General features: G+C 42.2%; 1 protein-coding gene across 3 annotated transcripts in view; it reads left to right on the forward strand.

The window, feature by feature from the left end:
* Window positions 1–4,600: 4,600 nt before the first annotated feature.
* MICAL3 (microtubule associated monooxygenase, calponin and LIM domain containing 3) overlaps window positions 4,601–18,717 on the forward strand; it is a 226,940-nt gene continuing 212,823 nt past the window's right edge. The window contains exons 1-2 of one of the 3 annotated variants that reach the window (XM_041736012.1): window positions 4,601–5,226; window positions 5,444–5,826. The gene's annotated coding sequence lies outside the window, so the exon portion shown is untranslated. The remainder of the gene's footprint in view (window positions 5,227–5,443; window positions 5,827–18,717) is intronic. The other 2 variants (XM_041736013.1, XM_041736014.1) reach the window with 2 other exon arrangements.

The raw sequence follows: 18,717 nt of genomic DNA on the forward strand, positions 1-18,717 counted from the left end.
CTGAATAAAACAAACAAAAAAACTGAAAACAGCTATCTCCAATTTCCCAAAGGGTTTGCGAGATAAATAACTTAAATGCCAAATGCCAATTTTGGGAACAGCAGACACTGGGAAAGGTGAGAGTGGAATAAGTTTGTGATTGCCTTGTGGAGGGGCCAGTAACTCAGAAATCCACACTAGAGAGGAGGATTAGAAAATCTTAAAAATATTCATACCTTACATTAGCATCCCCAAATCTAAAAAATATGTACAAGACCTATATGAGGAAAACTACAAAACTGATCTATGAAATGAAAGGAGAACTAATAAATAGAGAGATATTCCATGTTCATGGATAAGAAGATTCAATATTGTCAAGATGTCAGTTCTTCCCAACTTGGCCTCCAGACTCAATGTAATCCCAATCAAATTCCTAGCAAGTTAATTTGTAGATATCGATACACTGATTTTAAAGTTTATTTGGATAGGTAAAATAGAATATTTGGATAGGTGTGTTAGAATAACCAACACAATATTGTTGGAGAACAAAGTCAAAACACTCACACCATCTGATCTCAAGACTTAAAGCTACAATAATCAAGACACTATGGTCTTTATGAAAGAAAAACAAGTAGATCAGTAGAACTGAGAGCCCAGACATAAACCCACATAAGTATAGTCAACTGCTCTGCAATAGAAGAGCAAAGACAATACAATAAACAAAGATATTCCTTTCAAAAAAAGGTGCTGGAACAACTGGACATCTACATGCAAAAAAAAAAAAAAGGAAAATAAATAATAGAGCTAAATGTTAAGATGCAAAATTATGAAACTCCTAGAAGATAACATGGGAGAAAACCTAGATGATCTTGAGTTTGGTAGTGAGTTTTTAGATAAAAACTACTACCTAAAAGAACTACTACCTAAAAAACTAAAAAACTACTACCTAAAAGTACTACTTTTAGAAGTACAATCCATGAAAGAAAGAATTGATCCCTTGGAGATCATTAAAATGAAAACACTTCTAATTGCAAAAGACAGTATCAAGAGAATGGGAAGACAAGCCACAGACTGGGAGAAAATATTTGCAAAAGACACATCTGATAAAGAATCATTATCCAGGGCAGCCCCGGTGGCTCAGCCGTTTAGCGCCACCTTCAGCCCGGCGTATGATCCTGGAGACCTGGGATCGAGTCCCACGTCAGACTCCCTGCATGGAGCCTGCTTCTCCCTCTCCCTGTGTCTCTGCCTCTCTCTCTCTCTCTCTCTGTGTCTCTCATGAATAAATAAATAAAAATATTTAAAAAATCATTATCCAAAATATACAAAGAACCCTTAAAATACAACAATAAGAAAAACAATTCAGTTAAAAAATGGAATACAAACCTTAACAGACCCCTCCCAAAAAAGGCATATAGTTAGAAAATAAGCATATGAAAAGACATCCCACATCATCACAGAGAAATGTGCAAATTAAAGCAACAATGAGATACCACTGCACACCTATAAGAATGGCCAAAATCTAGAACAGTGATAATATCAAATGCTAGCAAGGACATGGAGCAACAAGAACTCTCATCCATTGTTAGTAGGAATGCAAAATGGTATAGCCACTTTGAAAGAGGTTGGCATTCTCTTACCAAACTGAACATACTCTTTGTATATGATCCAGCAATCATGTTCCTTAGTATTTACCCAAAGGAATTAAAAACTTATGACTACACAAAAACCTGTAATGATTGTTTATAGTAGCCTCCCTCACAGTTGGCAAAACTTAGAAGCCACCAAGATCTTCTTTAGTAGATGAATGGATAAAGTGTGGTACATTCAGACAATGGAATATTACTCAGTGCTAAAAAGAAATGAGCTACTAAGTCATACCACTAAGTGAAGGAAGCCTATCTGAAAAGATTATATATTGTCTGAGTCTAATGATCCAAGATTCTGGAAAAGGCAAAACCATAGAGACAGCAATAACAATAAACAGATCTGTTGTTGCTAGGTGTTGGGGAATGAATAAGCAGAACAATGAAAATATATGATACCATAATGACTGATGTATATCATTATATATTTGTCCAAACACATAAATGTGGGATACGAAGAATGAACTGTAGGACACATTATGTGGGCAATAATGATGTGTCAATGTAGTTATAATAAATGTACCACTCTGGTGGAGGATGTTGATAATGGGCAGACTATACATGTGTATGGATAGAGACATGGAAAATCTCTATTCCCTCAATTTTACTATGAACCTAAAACTGCTCTAAAAAAGTGAAGTCTTAGGGCACCTAGCTGGATCAGTTGGTGGAGCATGCAATTCTTGATCTTGGGGCTAAGAGTTTGAGTCCCACGTTGGGTATAAAGATGACTTTTTAAAAAATATAATCTTAAAAAAAAGTAGTCTTAATCAAAAGAAAAAATTCACACCTTTAATCCAGTATTTCACTTCATTTTTTTTTAGATTTTTATTTATGTATTTATTCATGACAGACACACAGAGAGAGGTAGAGACACAGGCAGAGAGAGAAGGCTCCCCCGAGAGGGAGCCTGATGATGGACTCAATCCCAGGACCCTGAGATCATGCTCTGAGCTGAAGGCAGACGCTCAACCACTGAGCCACCTAGGTGACCCTTCACAAGGTTATCTTTAAACGAAAAGCAGGATACAATTATACATATATGGTCTTTGTCTTAGTTCATTCAGGCTGCTATGCCAGAATACTATAGACTGGATAGCTTATTAACAACAGAAATTCATTTCTTATAGTTTTTCACTGGTGGGAAGTCCAAGATCACCAAGGATCACCAGATTCTGTGTCTGGTGAATATTCATAGACAGTAAGCAGTGTTATCCCTGTATCCTGACATGGCAGAAGGGCCAGATCACTCTCAAAGTCTCTTTTATAAGGGCGCTATTCCCATTCATGAGAACACAGCCTCCATGACCTAGTCACGTCCCAAAGGTCCTACCACCAAAATACCATCATTCAGAGATTAGATTTTAACATATAAGTTTGGGAGTGACACAAACGCTCAGTCTGTGGCAGCCTTCATTTAATGATAAAAAGAAAAAAGACTGGAAGAAAATAGGAATATTAATCATAATTTTCTCTGGGTGGTAGGATTATGGATGATTTTTATTCCTTTATGTTTCTGTATTTTTCAAGTTTTCTTTTTTTTAAGATTCGTTTATTTATTTTAGAGAGAGAGCATGAGCAGGAAGGGGAGAGGGAGAGACTCTCAAGTAGACTCTGCCCTGAGCTTGGGGTGTGATGCAGATGTGGGGCTGGCTGAATCTTTGGACCCTGAGATCACAACCTGAGCCAAAACTAAGAGTCAGACTAACTACACTACCTAAGAGCCCCTAAAGTTCTATAAAATAAACATCTTCTTTTAAAAAACAGTGGAAATTGATAAAAGCAGTAAATGAGAAGTAAGAGAAATTACCAGTGATTCTGGATATCCCAGAAAGTTTTCCCTAATATCCACTTGGGCCAAATCCAGATGCCCTCATGCCTTCCACTATTATGTCACACAGAACTGGGTGGCACTTCCACAAGTAAGTAACTTTTTTTTTTTTGCTTCTATGTTCTTAATTTATAAAACAGTGATGTAAAATCTCACAGGTTGACAGGAGGATTAAATGAAATAACCCACAAAAAGCCCAGGAACATTGTCAGAGATCAGTAAAAATGTATTCCCTCTCTAATTCTGGAAGTAGAGCAAAACACCCGCAGATCTGTAGGTGAAACAGACATTGATGCAGATTGTGTGGTGAATGAGGGGCTCAGGATGTCAAGCAGGGACCAGCTCTGTACTACAACCCTGATCCTGTCAGTACCCTGGTCCTCATATTAATGGCTATGGAAATGAGGGGAATACTAATTAATGAGGTAGACAGTGACATGATTAAGAGATACCCCTAGGGACAAACAAGAACCCTCTCTCAGAGTCATCAGGCAAGGATCAGGTCTCTTCTGAGAGTGCTGGCTGTAGTCAATCTGCTTTTGACCACATAACTAAGACAGATATTATACTGAAGCCAATGATCCTTGAAGATGAAATAATCTCTAAGGCTTCTTTCTGCTCTGATTATAATGCTATAATTATAATAAGCAAATGCTGATAGGAATTTATTCAAATCCATCCTGTGTGCTTGGCAGGTTCCTTTCAAGTTTCCTGGGCCATCACAATCCAGGGAGTGTTGTTTGGAAGTGCGAAACAGGATTACTTACACTCTAGCAGCAGGAGCCCTTCTCAGAGTAAGGAGATGAGTATAGGTCTTGAGCCCTTAAGAGGCCTCTTGCACCTGCACCCTTCCTCCAGGGAACCATGCACTGACCTCCATTTAGCAGGATTGCCTAGGGCAAGAGACCTGGAGAAGTATCGCTGGAATTTCGGAGCCTTTTTTTTTTTTTTTAAATTTTTGTTTATTTATGATAGTCACACACACAGAGAGAGAGGCGGGGGGGGGTGGGGCAGAGACACAGGCAGAGGGAGAAGCAGGCTCCACGCAAGGAGCCTGATGTGGGATTCGATCCCAGGTCTCCAGGATCACGCCCTAGGCCAAAGGCAGGCGCCAAACCACTGCGCCACCCAGGGATCCCATTTCGGAGCCTTAAAACGCTAATGTGTGTGTTGAGATAGGGATTGGGGAACGGAGAAAGAAAGAATTCCGAAGGAGGACAAAGGGTTTGGTTTTGGTGTTGGTTTGAAACTAAAAAACAGATATTCTGTTTAATACCATTCAGAAACTCCACTTCTCTTAGCTCTCTTGGGGTCAGCAGATCCCAAGAGAAGGGAGTCCACGACGTCATCACTTATCTGCTACCTTTTCTCCCCTGCCTTTCCCAGCCACCGTCAAGTTGCCAGCTCCTGGTCACCATAGCAACCATGACGAGCCAGCATCCAGCTCTGCTGCACTGACTTCTCCAACGGCAGCTGAGATAACAGCACTGAGGACAAGCCGCAGGAAGCAGACACCCTGGATCTCATTCTTTCCTCCTTGTCTCGACTGGACCCTGAAAAAGAATTGCACAGAAAAGACCAGGGGGAGACAGGGAGGCCCCTTGGAGCCTCCGGATGCTCACCTCCAGTGCGGTCCAGCGGGAAGGTGGAGCGTGCAGCAGTTAGGACGTGTGCAGCTATGGCAGCAGCACCTGTACACTGAGGACCTACTGACTCTGGGGAGCCAACATTTATTACGTATGGAGGAGATGCCCTTTGAAGCCCTAATTGGTGAGTACCATCAAGTCTTCCTTTGGGTAAACAAATCTCCCAAATGACAAGGTTATATGTCTTGGTTCCTGCCTAAAAACAAAAAACAAACAAACAAAAAAACCCACCCCCCGTCTTTAAATTTCTTATGATTAGGAAGCACTTTCCTTTCTGATATCTTTGGGTTTCTTGGAATTATGATTTCTTCTCCCTTTAAACACACTACTGCCTTATCCAGTGGGAGCTACGCTCCAGTCTCTGCGTCTCCATTACCACGCAACAGCCACTGATGCCGATCCAAGCATCACGAGTAAACGCTGCAAAGCTCATCAGAGGAGCAGCAGGGCTCAGTTTACCAGCACTTTCGTCTCATTTGCTTTGCGCTTTGCGTTCCTATCCTACAATCAAAGAAATAACGTCCCCAGGCAAAGCAGTGGCATGCCGGATGGCAGAGGAACGCCAGGAGGTCCTTGTGGAAGTCGCGTCCTTTCTGGCAAGCTCAAGGAAACGAATCCCTGACCTCAGCCAGGAGGAACAATTGCGGGGCGAGGAGAGCATCCGCTCGGGCCCGGTAGGGGGCGCCCGCGGCTGACGACCCCGCCCGCGGAGGGACCCGCGCAGGTGCGCGCGGGGGCGCGGGGCCGCGGGGCCGCGGGGGGAGCGCGGGGGGCCGCGGGGAGCGCGGGGGGGCGCGGGGAGCGCGGGGGGGGGGCGGGGCCGCGGGGAGCGCGGGGGGGCGCGGGGAGCGCGGGGGGGGGGCGGGGGCCGCGGGGAGCGCGGGGGGGGGGCGGGGAGCGCGGGGGGGGGGCGGGGGCCGCGGGGAGCGCGGGGGGGCGCGGGGAGCGCGGGGGGGGGCGGGGGCCTCGGGGGGCGCGGGGGGGCGCGGGGAGCGCGGGGGGGGCGGGGGCGCGCACCCCCTCCCTCCGAGAGCTTCAACACAAGGACGGTCACTTCCATCCCTCCCCGGAAGCAGAGGCAGCGTCGCGCGACTTCTAGGGCCCTGCGTGTCCTTCTCGAACCCTACGAGCGCGACCGCGGCGAACTACCTTGCGCGTCCTTAGCCTTCTCTTGCCCGCCAGCCCTTCTTCCTCGCCACTCCCCGCTTCCGGAAACAAAGCTTCGTTACTGGTCTAGCGCTGTGATCCACTGCTTAGACTTCTCCTTGTTATTAAGATTCCTTTAATGGGAAAGATGAAATTTTGTTAGAATAAAAGATAAATAGAAGGCTGACCTCCTGGGTCCCTGCAGTATTCCTCAGTGGTGCACAGCCTTGGCTGCATGTTGGAACACCTGGGGAGCTTTAAAAAAATACTGTTTTGGGGTCCCATCCCCAGAGACTCTGACTTAACTGGTCTGGGATGCAGCCTAAACAGTGGGCTTCTTATTTTTCTTTTTTTGATTTTTTTTTATTTATTCATGAGAGAGGCAGAGACCCAGGCAGAGGGAGAAGCAGGCTCCATGCAGGGAGCCCGACGTGGGACTCGATCCCGGGTCTCCAGGATCAGGGCTAAAGGTGGCGCTAAACCGCTGAGCCACACGCAATGCCCAACACTGGGCTTTTTAAAGGCTCTCAGGTGATCCTAGTGAACTAAGTTGGCAATCCACCATTCCAATCGATTAGGATGACATTTTTCCAGGTGAACTTGATAGTTAAACTAAGCCTCTCAAGATGCTGCTGTATAGCACAGTATGAAACTGTTGTGAATGCCTGGAAGCTGCAAGCTAAGACAGATCAAGGGGACCCAGCTGCTCACAGTGGCTCAGGATGAAGGTGATGTTTCAGAGGAGCGAGAGAGCAAGTGTCTCCCTCAAAATAGGTTCTCTCACTAAATGAGATGTCCTGATTAATATTCCAGAGCAAAGGGGGAAAAAGATGTGTGCCTTTCCAAGTCTGTAGGGTCTTCTGTAGATTTATAGACTTTAGGTCTGCTGGTACTGACCAGGGTCATGTGTAGATCTTCAGCCAACTGCAAGGAGAATGGACATAGACTGAAGAGGAGGATTAAGAATGCAGTGGTCGGGATCCCTGGGTGGTGCAGTGGTTTGGTGCCTGCCTTTGGCCCAGGGCGTGATCCTGGAGACCCGGGATGGAGTCCCACGTCGGGCTCCCGGTGCATGGGGCCTGCTTCTCCCTCTGCCTGTGTCTCTGCCTCTGTGTGTGTGTGTGTGTGTGTGTGTGTGTGTTTTTGTGTGTGACTATCATAAATAAATAAAAATTAAAAAAAAAAAAAGAATGCAGTGATCACTCTAAAGAAGGGAGAAGCAGCAATAAGATTGCCTGAGAATTTTATAAAGCATTACCCTTCTCAGGCTAAAACCCTTCCAAATGGCTTGAACTCCTCCTAAGCTGGAGGGAAGTCCTACTATATTAGGTTCCCTGAAAATTCAGGTACCAGGGTAAGCTGGTCTCTACAAGTAAAATTGCAGACTGGAGGGCAAACCTTGTGGGAGGTTCTTCCAATGCTCACTTTGTAATGTTATTTCATGAATATTCATAAGTGCTGTGAAGCAACTGGGAGGTAGAAACCACACAGCCATACCTGAGGTTCTCAAGGAGATTAGGTAAGGCCTCAAAACTTTGGGCATGAGAAGTTAGAACTTTAAATACACTGTTAAGTATCATCCACCAGCCTGGAGTCAGAAATTCACTCATTGCAGCTGTCTTTTGCTCCTGCTTTGGTTTTGGTTAGAGAAATGGTTGCGGCCTCCTTGAAGAATTAGGTATGGAAGTGCTAGATCTTCTTTTTTTTCCAAGATTTTATTTATTTATTCATGAGAGACAGAGACAGAGGCAGAGGGAGAAGCAGGGTCCCTCGGGGGGAACCTGATGTGAGACTCGATCCCAGGACCCTGGGATCATGACCTGAGCCAAAGGCAGATCTTAACCGCTGAGCCACCCAGGTGCCCCAAGACTAGATCTTTTGAAACCTTCAGCAAGGCTCAGTCAATTTGCCAAATAAAAAGGCAAGAGAATTCAGATTCTGTTTAAAGATCATGCAGGCTACCTGATGTGAATCAAAAAGCCTTAGGTGCTAGGGCCACTGAGGGAGTACCTGGGAGGTATTTCCTGACCACAGAGTGACCACAGCTCTTCCACACTGCTACACAGGGTTATTCGTCTCTGCATTCTCAGGCTCTGACCTAGACAAGCCCTTCCTTGGTGCCTCTCTCCAAGCAACCTAAGACAGTTGTAATATCCTCCATCCTGCCCTTTAGTCATTGTTTTTCTGGTCTGTGCACAGCCATACACACAACACTATTTTGTCTCCTCCTGGAGTCCACCTGACCTCCTGAGACAATGCCTTCGCTTATCCACCATGGGCCTCCCCCTGGCTTTCCCCAGCACTCACTTGGCAAGTCAGGCCATACCCATGCTTCATGTTGCCTGGTCTTAGCTCTCTCAGCTGTGCTTGGACTTGCTTTTGACTAATTTCATGTGAACGATAGCTTGCAGTGGCTTCTGCTACCTCAGACCCAAAGGCCCTCTCCCTACAGGCCACCTCAGAGCTGATCCACCTCACAGAGCAGGCCAGGCCAATACTGTGAAGGTTTCCAGTCCACTGGACGGCTACACAGGGAAGAGCACAAATATGTCTCATTTCTCACTGCCCCTCCCCACCATTACCACCAGTCTCTGAAAAGAGGCAATTTACTTCACAGGCCCCTGGAAGAAAATGTCCAATTGATCCTGCTTACTTCATGTATATCCATTCATCTTCAGGTGTCACCCAAGCTCAGAGTGGGAGTACTTAAGACAGTTGTGGTGCATTAATAAAATCCTATTTTATACTTTTTCAGACTCATCAGTGAATCATGAAATCAGTTTGGTGGGTCATGACCAGTATTTTTATTTTTTTATTTTTTTTCAATTTTTATTTATTTATGATAGTCACACACACAGAGAGAGAGAGAGAGGCAGAGAAACAGGCAGAGGGAGAAGCAGGCTCCATGTACCGGGAGCCTGACGTGGGATTCGATCCCGGGTCTCCAGGATCGCGCCCTGGGCCAAAGGCAGGTGCCAAACCGCTGCACCACCCAGGGATCCCCCATGACCAGTATTTTTAAAGAAAATGAGTGAACACCTGGGTAGCTCAGTAGTTGAGTGTCTGCCTTTGGCTCAGGGCGTGATCCCGGGGTCTTGGGATGGAGTCCCACATCGGCCTCCCCACGGGAAGCCTGCTTCTCTCTCTGTCTGTGTCTCTGTCTCTCTCTCTTTGTGTCTCTCATGAATAAATAAAAATCTTTTTTTAAAAATATAAAAAATCCTGACATGAAAAATGAATAGAATGGGAGAATATTACATTATATATTACAGATTAAAAGTTCATGTCTTTCAAACAAAAAATTCATTTCAAAAAGGATAGAGGTGGCGTGTTGAAAAGGGAGAAGTGGAGAGAGTTAAGTAGTGACTTTGGCTTTTTGAAGGCTTGTTTCCAGAAGACCTTGTTATACCAGGTGCATCCACATAAGAAAGTAAGAGTCACAATTTCTGTTCCTCCTACACTGTACTGCTCTTTTGAGATTGAACCAAATCTTTAATAAAGTATTTTGAATACTACAAAACAAACTCTTTGGAGTTAAAAAGAAAAAACACATTAGAATTCCACGCATAGCTATATACTATATGATTTCATTTACATGAAATTCTGAAAAAAATACCAAAAAAAGAGAAAAGGTTAGCAATTGCCAGGAGCTGGAGGTGTGAGAAAGAAGTTGACTACTAAGAGAACTGGGGAAGTTTGTGGATAATTCAACTATTTTATAGTGACATATATTTGATAAAAGCCAGAACTACACACTAATCATACATACATGGTCCTGGAGTCCCGGGGTCGAGCCCCACATCACATTGGGTTCCCTGCTCATCAGGGAGCCTGCTTCTCCCTCTGCCCCTTCCCCTGCTCGTGCTCTCTCTCTCTCTCTCTCCCTCCCTCAATAAATAAAATCTTTTCTAAAAAATAAATAAGTAAATAAATAAAAATAAAATCTTTTCTAAAAATGTCTACAAAGAAAAGATTTATAATTAGATGGACAACAAAATGTAAAAAGCAAGCATACCACGTTTGTAATTGTAGGTAATCTGTGTGCACCTAAAAGACAAAAATCCTCATGTACAAGTTGCTGTGCTAAAGTGATGTATTATAGATGTTTTTTCAGTTTTAAATTTTCATTTGCTGTTATATTCATTTGCCATTTCAGTAATAAAGAACCCTCAAAACCTTCAAGATTGAAAGAAATAGATGTGGAGAAGAAATTCCAGAAATTATCATATTATAATGTAGAATGTTGCTTTCTTGGCCCTAGAAACCAGAAAAATCATGAGAGTCACAATTACATTGAATAAGTTCAAGATGTATTGATTTTCATTCATTCTTATTATGAGCTAATGTCAATTTTGGCAAATTCCTTGCTTATGGCAAGCACTTTGTAAATATCTGTTAGCTGACTGACCAGTTAGGTCTTTTGGTTGTATTTTTCATATTCTCAATCCTAGAAAAACCTGAATTTATCTCTGAAGAAGCATCAGAAAGCTCAGTATAGATAACACCTTCTCCTTATCTGTATATCATAAGAGGACTTTAATTTTTCCAGCATAGAGAATAATCTTTGGGACTTTTTTCCCCTATTAAGAGAATTATAAGCTCATTTTAAGGTGTGCCTGGCAGGCTCAGTTGTAGAGCATGCAAATCTTGATCTTGGGATTGTGAGTTTGAGCCCCATGTTGGGTGTAGAGATGACTTTAAAAAAATTTTGTTTTAAAGAATTGTAAGATAATTTTAAGTAGGTCACAGATCTGAAGAGAAATACAAGGTGTGGAATGGACAGAGAGCTGGAGAAATTTTCTTAGAAATCTGCCTCAGGTAGATGTTTAAATGATGGAGCTGTTTTATTTGAAGTGGGAAGGAGAGTGGAGGCAAAACGATAACCAACAACTTAGAAAGCCTGCTATTTCTCTTCTAGACTAGAGCATTTTCAGACTAAATGGCCTACTGTATAATTTCTACATCCCTCCCTTAAACTTTGGTTTGCTGTTTAACCTGAAGATACATGGTTAGTGTCTCTGTGCCTCATTTTCCCCATCCTTAAAGGGAATGAAAATTTTTGCTCTCTTCTTTGTCCAAGGCAGGCTGGGTGGAAGATTTAGATTGTATGCATATTTATATACCCCTCTGCTCATTTTCCACACAGATGAAGGGTAGAGATATGAGAGGAAACTTCCACAAACAGAACTGTGTGTGTGTGTGTGTGTGTGTCTGTGTCTGTATGAAAGGGAGAGGAGGAGGGAGGGAGAGAGAGACTATACTTGGGTCAAGTCAGAAGCAATAATCTTTGGACTAAACAAAGCATTGGTTAGTTTGTTGAATTAACTCTTCAAATATAATAATTTTCATTTTTAGAGGAAGAATATTAATACCTGCTAAGCACATACTCTAGGCCGCTGCTTTCATGTACATTATTTCCATCAACCCTCAACAACTCTGTGAAATGAGCATTATTTTTCCCATTTTTCTAATTTAGAGGGAATTACTGCAATTCAGAGACATGTAACCAGGGTTTTATGCAGAAAAGTGGGGATTTGAGTTCATTTTGCTTTCGTGACAAAACCTATACTCATGTCATGCCTCCGTGTCAGACAGACTTGGGTTAAAATTCTGAGTGTGGGTGGCACTCATTAGCTGTGGGACCTAGGGCAAGTTTTTTAACATCTCTGAAGCCCAATACCTTATATTAAAATAGGGATCATAATAACACAAAATGGGGCTCAGTGGTTGAGCATCTGCTTTTGACTCAGGATGTGATCCCGGGATCCTGGGATCAAGTCCCACATGGAGCTCCCCACAAGGAGCCTGCTTCTCCTTCTGCCTGTGTCTCTGCCTCTCTCTCTCTCTCTCTCTCTCTGTCATTCATGGATAAATAAATAAAATCTTTTAAAAAAATAATGACACAAAATGAGGTTCTTAAGGTTAGTTCATACCTATGGGGTTTTTTTGTTATTGCAAACAACAGAGATAGACTTTAAAGCTAACTTTGGGGAGGGGTGGAAGAAATGTATTGGAAGATGATGAATTAGCTAACACAGTTGAAAGAAAAGTATATTGCCAGATCTTGCAAAGGATGAGGACCAGGGCAGCTAAGGGGATCTAGAGAGTAGAGAAATACCCAGTTTCCTTCTTCAGGATATTCACAACTGGATGTATCAGCTCACATCATTTTCAGTTCTTGTGTCTTTCTGCTTAACACTGAAATCCTAGGAAGAGCAGTCAGCCTGGCCATGGCTGGGCCATGTGCTGTTTACCTCATGGGTGGAGAACGAGATGCCTTGGTTGTCATGCCCACATGCCTGAAGGGAAAGGCAGTTCCCATAACAGATGTAGGAGCTATTCTCTGGTAAGAGAGCCTGGATGCCGAGTAAGCACAAGTCGGTGATACCCACTACGGAACGGATGCATCGATCATTCCAGGACCTGTCACAAAGGAGCAGCTCTGCGAATATTTGCCATCGGTGTTTTCACATCACCTCTGTAAGACTGCAGTTCCGGATCAGTACATCTTGAAACCCTACCTCAGTGTTCTCTGTATGTGTGCTATGTTGTGATACACATAGAAGATGGTATTTGACCAGTATCCTGGGGTGAAGTGACAAGGTATTCCTGCAGGAGGAGGCTAAATGGGAGGCTCTGGCCACTCCTGGTCCTGCAGGGCAGCCCTGAGAGCTGAAGGCATCACTATTTGGCACCTATTAGTGACATACCAGTGCCAAAGCTTAAACTTTTATACTAGAACTTTCAGACCATTTGCCATTACCTAGTCTCAACTCAGCTTGCACCCCCTCTTCTCCTCCCCAATTTTTAACGAGCTTCCCAGCAGGCAGGCAGGAGGTGAAGTCAATAGTGGTGACCCTCAGCCATCTTCTGTCCCCACGCCTTCCTTAAGGCTTTCACTGTCAGGAATTTAAGATTTGCAGAAAATGAAAGTAACTTCTCTTCTAGATAAGGTTAAGGACATCTGGCCCAAGGGGCCTAAACTATCCTAAGAGATTTTATTTTGCTGAAGCCTATGATTTTGCTGCGATACACTCTCTGAGGGGCAGCTCTGAGGCATGGTGCAGCTATTGTCAATGCAAATAGGCTTGGTTTCCGAGCAGAACGAAACATTGACAGGACCTGTGATCGTGGATGTGGCCAGAGGACTCGAAGACCATTCAAAGTCAAAAAGATGTGGATGCTGTTCTCATTCCTTTTGTCTTTTTTTTTTTTTTTTGTGGGCACTGGGAGGAAATGGGGATTGTTTTAAAATTGTTTTTATTTTTTCTTATTACAAAAGTATTCTTTCCCAAAATGAAAAAGCACAAATAAGCAAAAAGAAGATAAGCTCAAACAATCCCACCCATTCCTCTTCACCTACATGTTAACCTTTAATATTTATCCTTTTGAATTCCCTTTCTTTCTAAGCGTCCAATCTATTTCCGCCCTGGGGCAGTGAGGTGCTTCTGAAAACTTCTGGCAAAGTTTGGGGTGGGGGTGGGGGACAGTGTCTTTGCTTCTTTTCAGTACGTAGGCGCTGGCAAAGGTGAAGAGGAGCCTCACCTCTTGGGATACCATTTTCTAGCCCACTCTTTTGAGAGGCCACTCAAATAACCCCTCCTCCATAAAGCTTTCCCTGATCTCTTAGATAAAAATCTTCTCAGTGTCACAAGATAGGACTTCCTAGCTACCTAGCAAAGACCCATCCTAGCAAAGACCAGTTTCTTTCTATGCTTCACTTTCCCTGCTCTGTTGTCAGCAACAGGTCAGACCCTACATCCACTTGATCTCAGAAAGCTCTCACACCAACAACCATAACAGGTACCCATGATGAATGAATGAAAAAGAATTGGAGGCTTAAATCAAACAGAACTTCAGTGATCTCAAGTGGGAGCAAAGAGGATTTGAGATCCTGTATGTGCCTTCAATAGGCACTGGACAAAGGAAGATTTGACCTCTTTTCCTTCTCTGTAAAAGGCTGATCCGTTTGCATATGTTCTCTTAAATCTAAAAGTACCAGTTTGTATACCAGCAGTTTCAAGTTTTTTGGTTCCATTCTGACGCTTTCTCAGGACATCTCTCATTATTCCACTGTCAAAATGTGCAGTATCATATGGTATCTCTCTTCTCTCTTTTCTCGATTCCTTTTTTCCTATTCTTTTTTCTTTCACAATTTGAAAACGGAGCTGTGTAAAATAAGTCATATCCAAATATAACCCAATTGGAACTTGACCTTTGCCTCATGGAATATTGAAAGTGATGTTTTTAAGAGGAATGGGGCAGTCAGACAGAAATGGAAAGACAGTTTCTTTCTCTCCCCACTATAAAATGAAGCAATCACAAGGGTGAGTTTGTTTTAGACCAGATCTAAAATGTTACACATTGAGGTCTGGTAGTGGGCACAGAGACTAGGGTCTGTGTTCAAAAAAAAAAAAGTCCCGAAAGACAGATATATATCTATATCTGTATCTGTATATGTATATATTTTATTTTTGTAAATTTTTCTTAGATGTGAAGAAACAAGTTAAGAAAAGTCCTGTTGGCAAATTTTGCTGTGTTTCTAGAGATTTTCAAGAACTAGGTCTGAGTTGGATTAGGGAAGAGTCTTCTTGCATTACGACTCCAGGAAACTCTATTTTGATGATGATTAAATGTGGTAAACATAGATGTTATTTTGCAGCAGACTTGGTGATTAGAGATTTCTTCTATAGAGTATCTTGGTTTTTCTTGCATGTACTTAGAATATCTGACTGCAAAACATACATACCAAAGAATTGGGGGGAACACTTCTTAATTTTTTGACATACCGAGAATTAGAGATTTAATTAGTTAAAAGATTTCTAAACTTTTCTCTTCTTCTTCTTCTTCTTCTTTTTTTTTTTTTTTTTTTGCATTTGTTTTTATTGAAGTTCGATTTGCCTGTTGGCAAATCTATGTTTAGAGTATAACACCCAGTGCTCATCCCATCAAGTACCCTAATCAGGGCCCATCATCCAGTTACCCCAACACCCCCCGCTTGCCCACTTCCCCTTCCATAACCCTTTGTTTCCCAGAGTTACAAGTCTCTCATGGTTTGTTTTTCTCTCTAATTTTTCCCTCTTATTTTTTCTCATTTCCCCTAAATCCCTTTCATTATTTCTTATATTCCCTATATGAGTGAAACATATGATGAATGTCTTCCTCCAACTGACTTACTTCACTCAGAATAATACCCTCCAGTTCCATCCATGTCGAAACAAATGGTGGGTATTCGTCGTTTCTAATGGCTGAGTAACATTGCATTGTATATATAGACCACATCTTCTTTATCCATTCATCTGTTGAAGGACATTGAGGCTCCTTCCACAGTTTGGCTATTGTTGACATTGCTGCTATGAACATTGGGGTGCAGGTGTCCCAGTGTTTCACTGCATCTGCATCTTTGGGGTAAATCCCTAGTAGTGCAATTGCTGGGTCATAGGGTAGCTCTATTTTTAACTCTTTGAGGAACCTCCACAGAGTTTTCCAGAGTGGTTGCACCAGTTCACATTCCCACCAACAGTGCAGGAGGGTTCCCCTTTCTCCACATCCCCTCCGACATTTGTGGTTTCCTGTCTTGTTAATTTTCCCCATTCTCACTGGTGTGAGTTGGTATCTCATTGTGGTTTTAATTTGCTTTCCCTGATGGCAAGTGACGCGGAGCATTTTCTCATGTGCTTGTTGGCCATGCATATGTCTTCTTCGGTGAAATTTCTGTTCATGTCTTCTGCCCATTTCATGATTGGATTGCTTGTTTCTTGGGTGTTGAGTTTAACAGGGTCTTTTTTTTTTTTTTTTAACAGGGTCTTTATAGATCTTGGATACTAGCCCTTGATCTGCTATGTTATTTGCAAGTATCTTCTCCCATTCTGTAGGTTGTCTTTTAGTTTTGTTGACTCTTTTGCTGTGTAGAAACTTTTATTCTTGATTAGGTCCCAACAGTTCATTTTTGCTTTTGTTTCCCTTGCCTTCATAGATGTATCTTGCAAAAAGTTGCTGTGGCCAAGTTCAAAAAGGGTGTTGCCTGTGTTTGCCTCTAGGATTTTGATGGATTCTTGTCTCACATTTAGATCTTTCATCTATTTTGAGTTTATCTTTGTGTATGGTGTAAGAGAATAGTCCAGTTTCACTCTTCTGAACGTGGCTGTCAAATTTTCCCAGCACCATTTATTGAAGAGACTGTCCTTTTTCTAGTGGATAGTCTTTCCTTCTTTATCAAATATTTGTTGACCATGGAGTTGAGGGCCCATATTTAGGTTCTCTATTCTGTTCTGTTGATCTATGTGTCTGTTTTTGTGCCAGTACCACACTGTCTTGACGATCACAGCTTTGTAATACAGCTTGAAATCCAGCATTGTGATGCCCCCAGCTCTGGTTTTCTTTTTCAATATCCCCCTGGCTATTCAGGGTCTTTTCTGATTCCAGACAAATATTAAGATTATTTGTTCCAACTCTCTGAAGAAAGTCCATGGTATTTTGATAGGGATTGCATTGAGCGTGTAAATTGTCCTGGGTAGCATAGACATTTTCCAATATTTATTCTTAAAATGCATGAGCATGGACTATTTTTTAATCTCTTTGTGTCTTCCTCAATTTCTTTCAGAAGTGTCCTGTAGTTTTTAGGGTATAGATCCTTTACCTCTTTGGTTAGGCTTATTCCTAGGCATCTTATGTTTTTGGGTGCAATTGTAAATGGGATTAACTCCTTAATTTCTCCTACTTCAGTCTTATTGTTAGTGTATCAAAGCCACTGATTTCTGGCCATTGATTTTGTATCCTGCCACACCGCCGAATTGCTGTATGGGTTCTAGCAATATTGGGGTAGAGTCTTTTGGGTTTTCTACATGCAGTATCAGGTCATCTGCGAAGAGGGAGAGTTTGACTTCTTCTTTGCCAATTTGAATGCCTTTTCTTTTTGTTGCCTGATTGCTGAGGCTAGGACTTCTAGTACTATGTTGAATAGCAGTAGTGAGAGTGGACATCCCTGTCGTGTTCCTGATTTTAGGGGAAAGGCTCTCAGTTTTTCCCCCTTGAGAATGATATTTGCTGTGGGCTTTTCATAGATGGCTTTTAAGATGTTGAGGAATGTTCCCTCTATCCCTACACTCTGAAGAGTTTGATCAGGAATGGATGCTATATTTTGTCAAATGTTTTCTCTGGATCTATTGAGAGGATCATACGGTTCTTGTTTTTTTCTCTTATTGATGCGATCTATCATGTCAATTGTTTTATGAGTGTTGAACCAGCCCTGCATCCTGGGGATAAATCCCACTTGGTCATGGTGAATAATCCTCTTAACGTGCTGTTGGATCCTATTGGCTAGTATATTGTTGAGAATTTTTGCATCTGTGTTCATCAGAGATATTGGTCTATAATTCTCCTTTTTTGGTGAGGTCTTTGTCTGGTTTTGGAATCAAGGTGATGCTGGACTCATAAAACAAGTTTGGAAGTATTCCCTCCCTTTCTATCCTTTCTATCCTTTGAAACAGCTTTAGTAGAAGAGGTATTTTTTCTTTAAACGTTTGATAGAATTGCCCTGGGAAGCCATCTGGCCCTGGGCTTTTGTGTCGGGAGGTTTTTGATAACTACTTCACTTTCCTCACTGGTTATTGGCCTGTCCACATTTTCTGTTTCTTTTTGTTCCAGTTTTGGTAATTTGCAGTTTTCCAGAAATGCATCCATTTCTTCTAGATTGCCTAATTTGTTGGCATATAGCTGCTCATGATGCCTTTTTCAAATCGTTTGTATTTCCTTGGAATTGGTTGTGATCTCTCCTCTTTCATTCGTGATTTTATTGAGTCTTTTTTCTTTTTAATAAGGCTTGTGAGGGGTTTACCTATCCTATTAATTCCTTCAAAGAACCAGCTCCTGGTTTTGTTGATCTGTTCTACCGTTCTCTGGCCTCTATTCTATTGAGTTCTGCTCAAAACTTCATTATCTCTCTTCTTCTGCTTAGTGTAGGCTTTACTTGCTGTTCTTTCTCCTTTATGTGTGAGGTTAGCTTGTGTATTTGAGATTTTTTCCCCAATCTTTAAAGGGATGCTTATATTGTGATGTATTTCCTTCTTAGGACTGCTTTTGCTGTATCCCAAAGATTTTGAATGGTTGTATCTTCATTTTCATTTTCAAAACTAATAAGTTTCCCAGAATCTTTTTAATTCATCTCCAATTTCCTGGTTGGCCCATTCATCTTTTATAGTAGGATGCTCCTTAACCTCCATGTATTTGAATTTCTTTCAGATTTCTTCTTATTTCAAAGCATCGTGATCTGAAAATATGCAGGGGACAATCCCAATCTTTTGGTATTGGTTGAGACATGATTTGTGACCTAGTATATGGTCTATTCTGGAGAAAATTCCATGTGCACTTGAGAAGAATGTGTATTCAGTTGCATTTGGATGGAAAGTTCTGCATATATTTGTGAAATCTATTTGGACCTGTGTATCATTTAAGGCCCTTGTTTCTTTTC

Source organism: Vulpes lagopus, chromosome 21 (genome assembly GCF_018345385.1).
Source record: "Vulpes lagopus strain Blue_001 chromosome 21, ASM1834538v1, whole genome shotgun sequence".
Taxonomy (NCBI): domain Eukaryota; kingdom Metazoa; phylum Chordata; class Mammalia; order Carnivora; family Canidae; genus Vulpes; species Vulpes lagopus.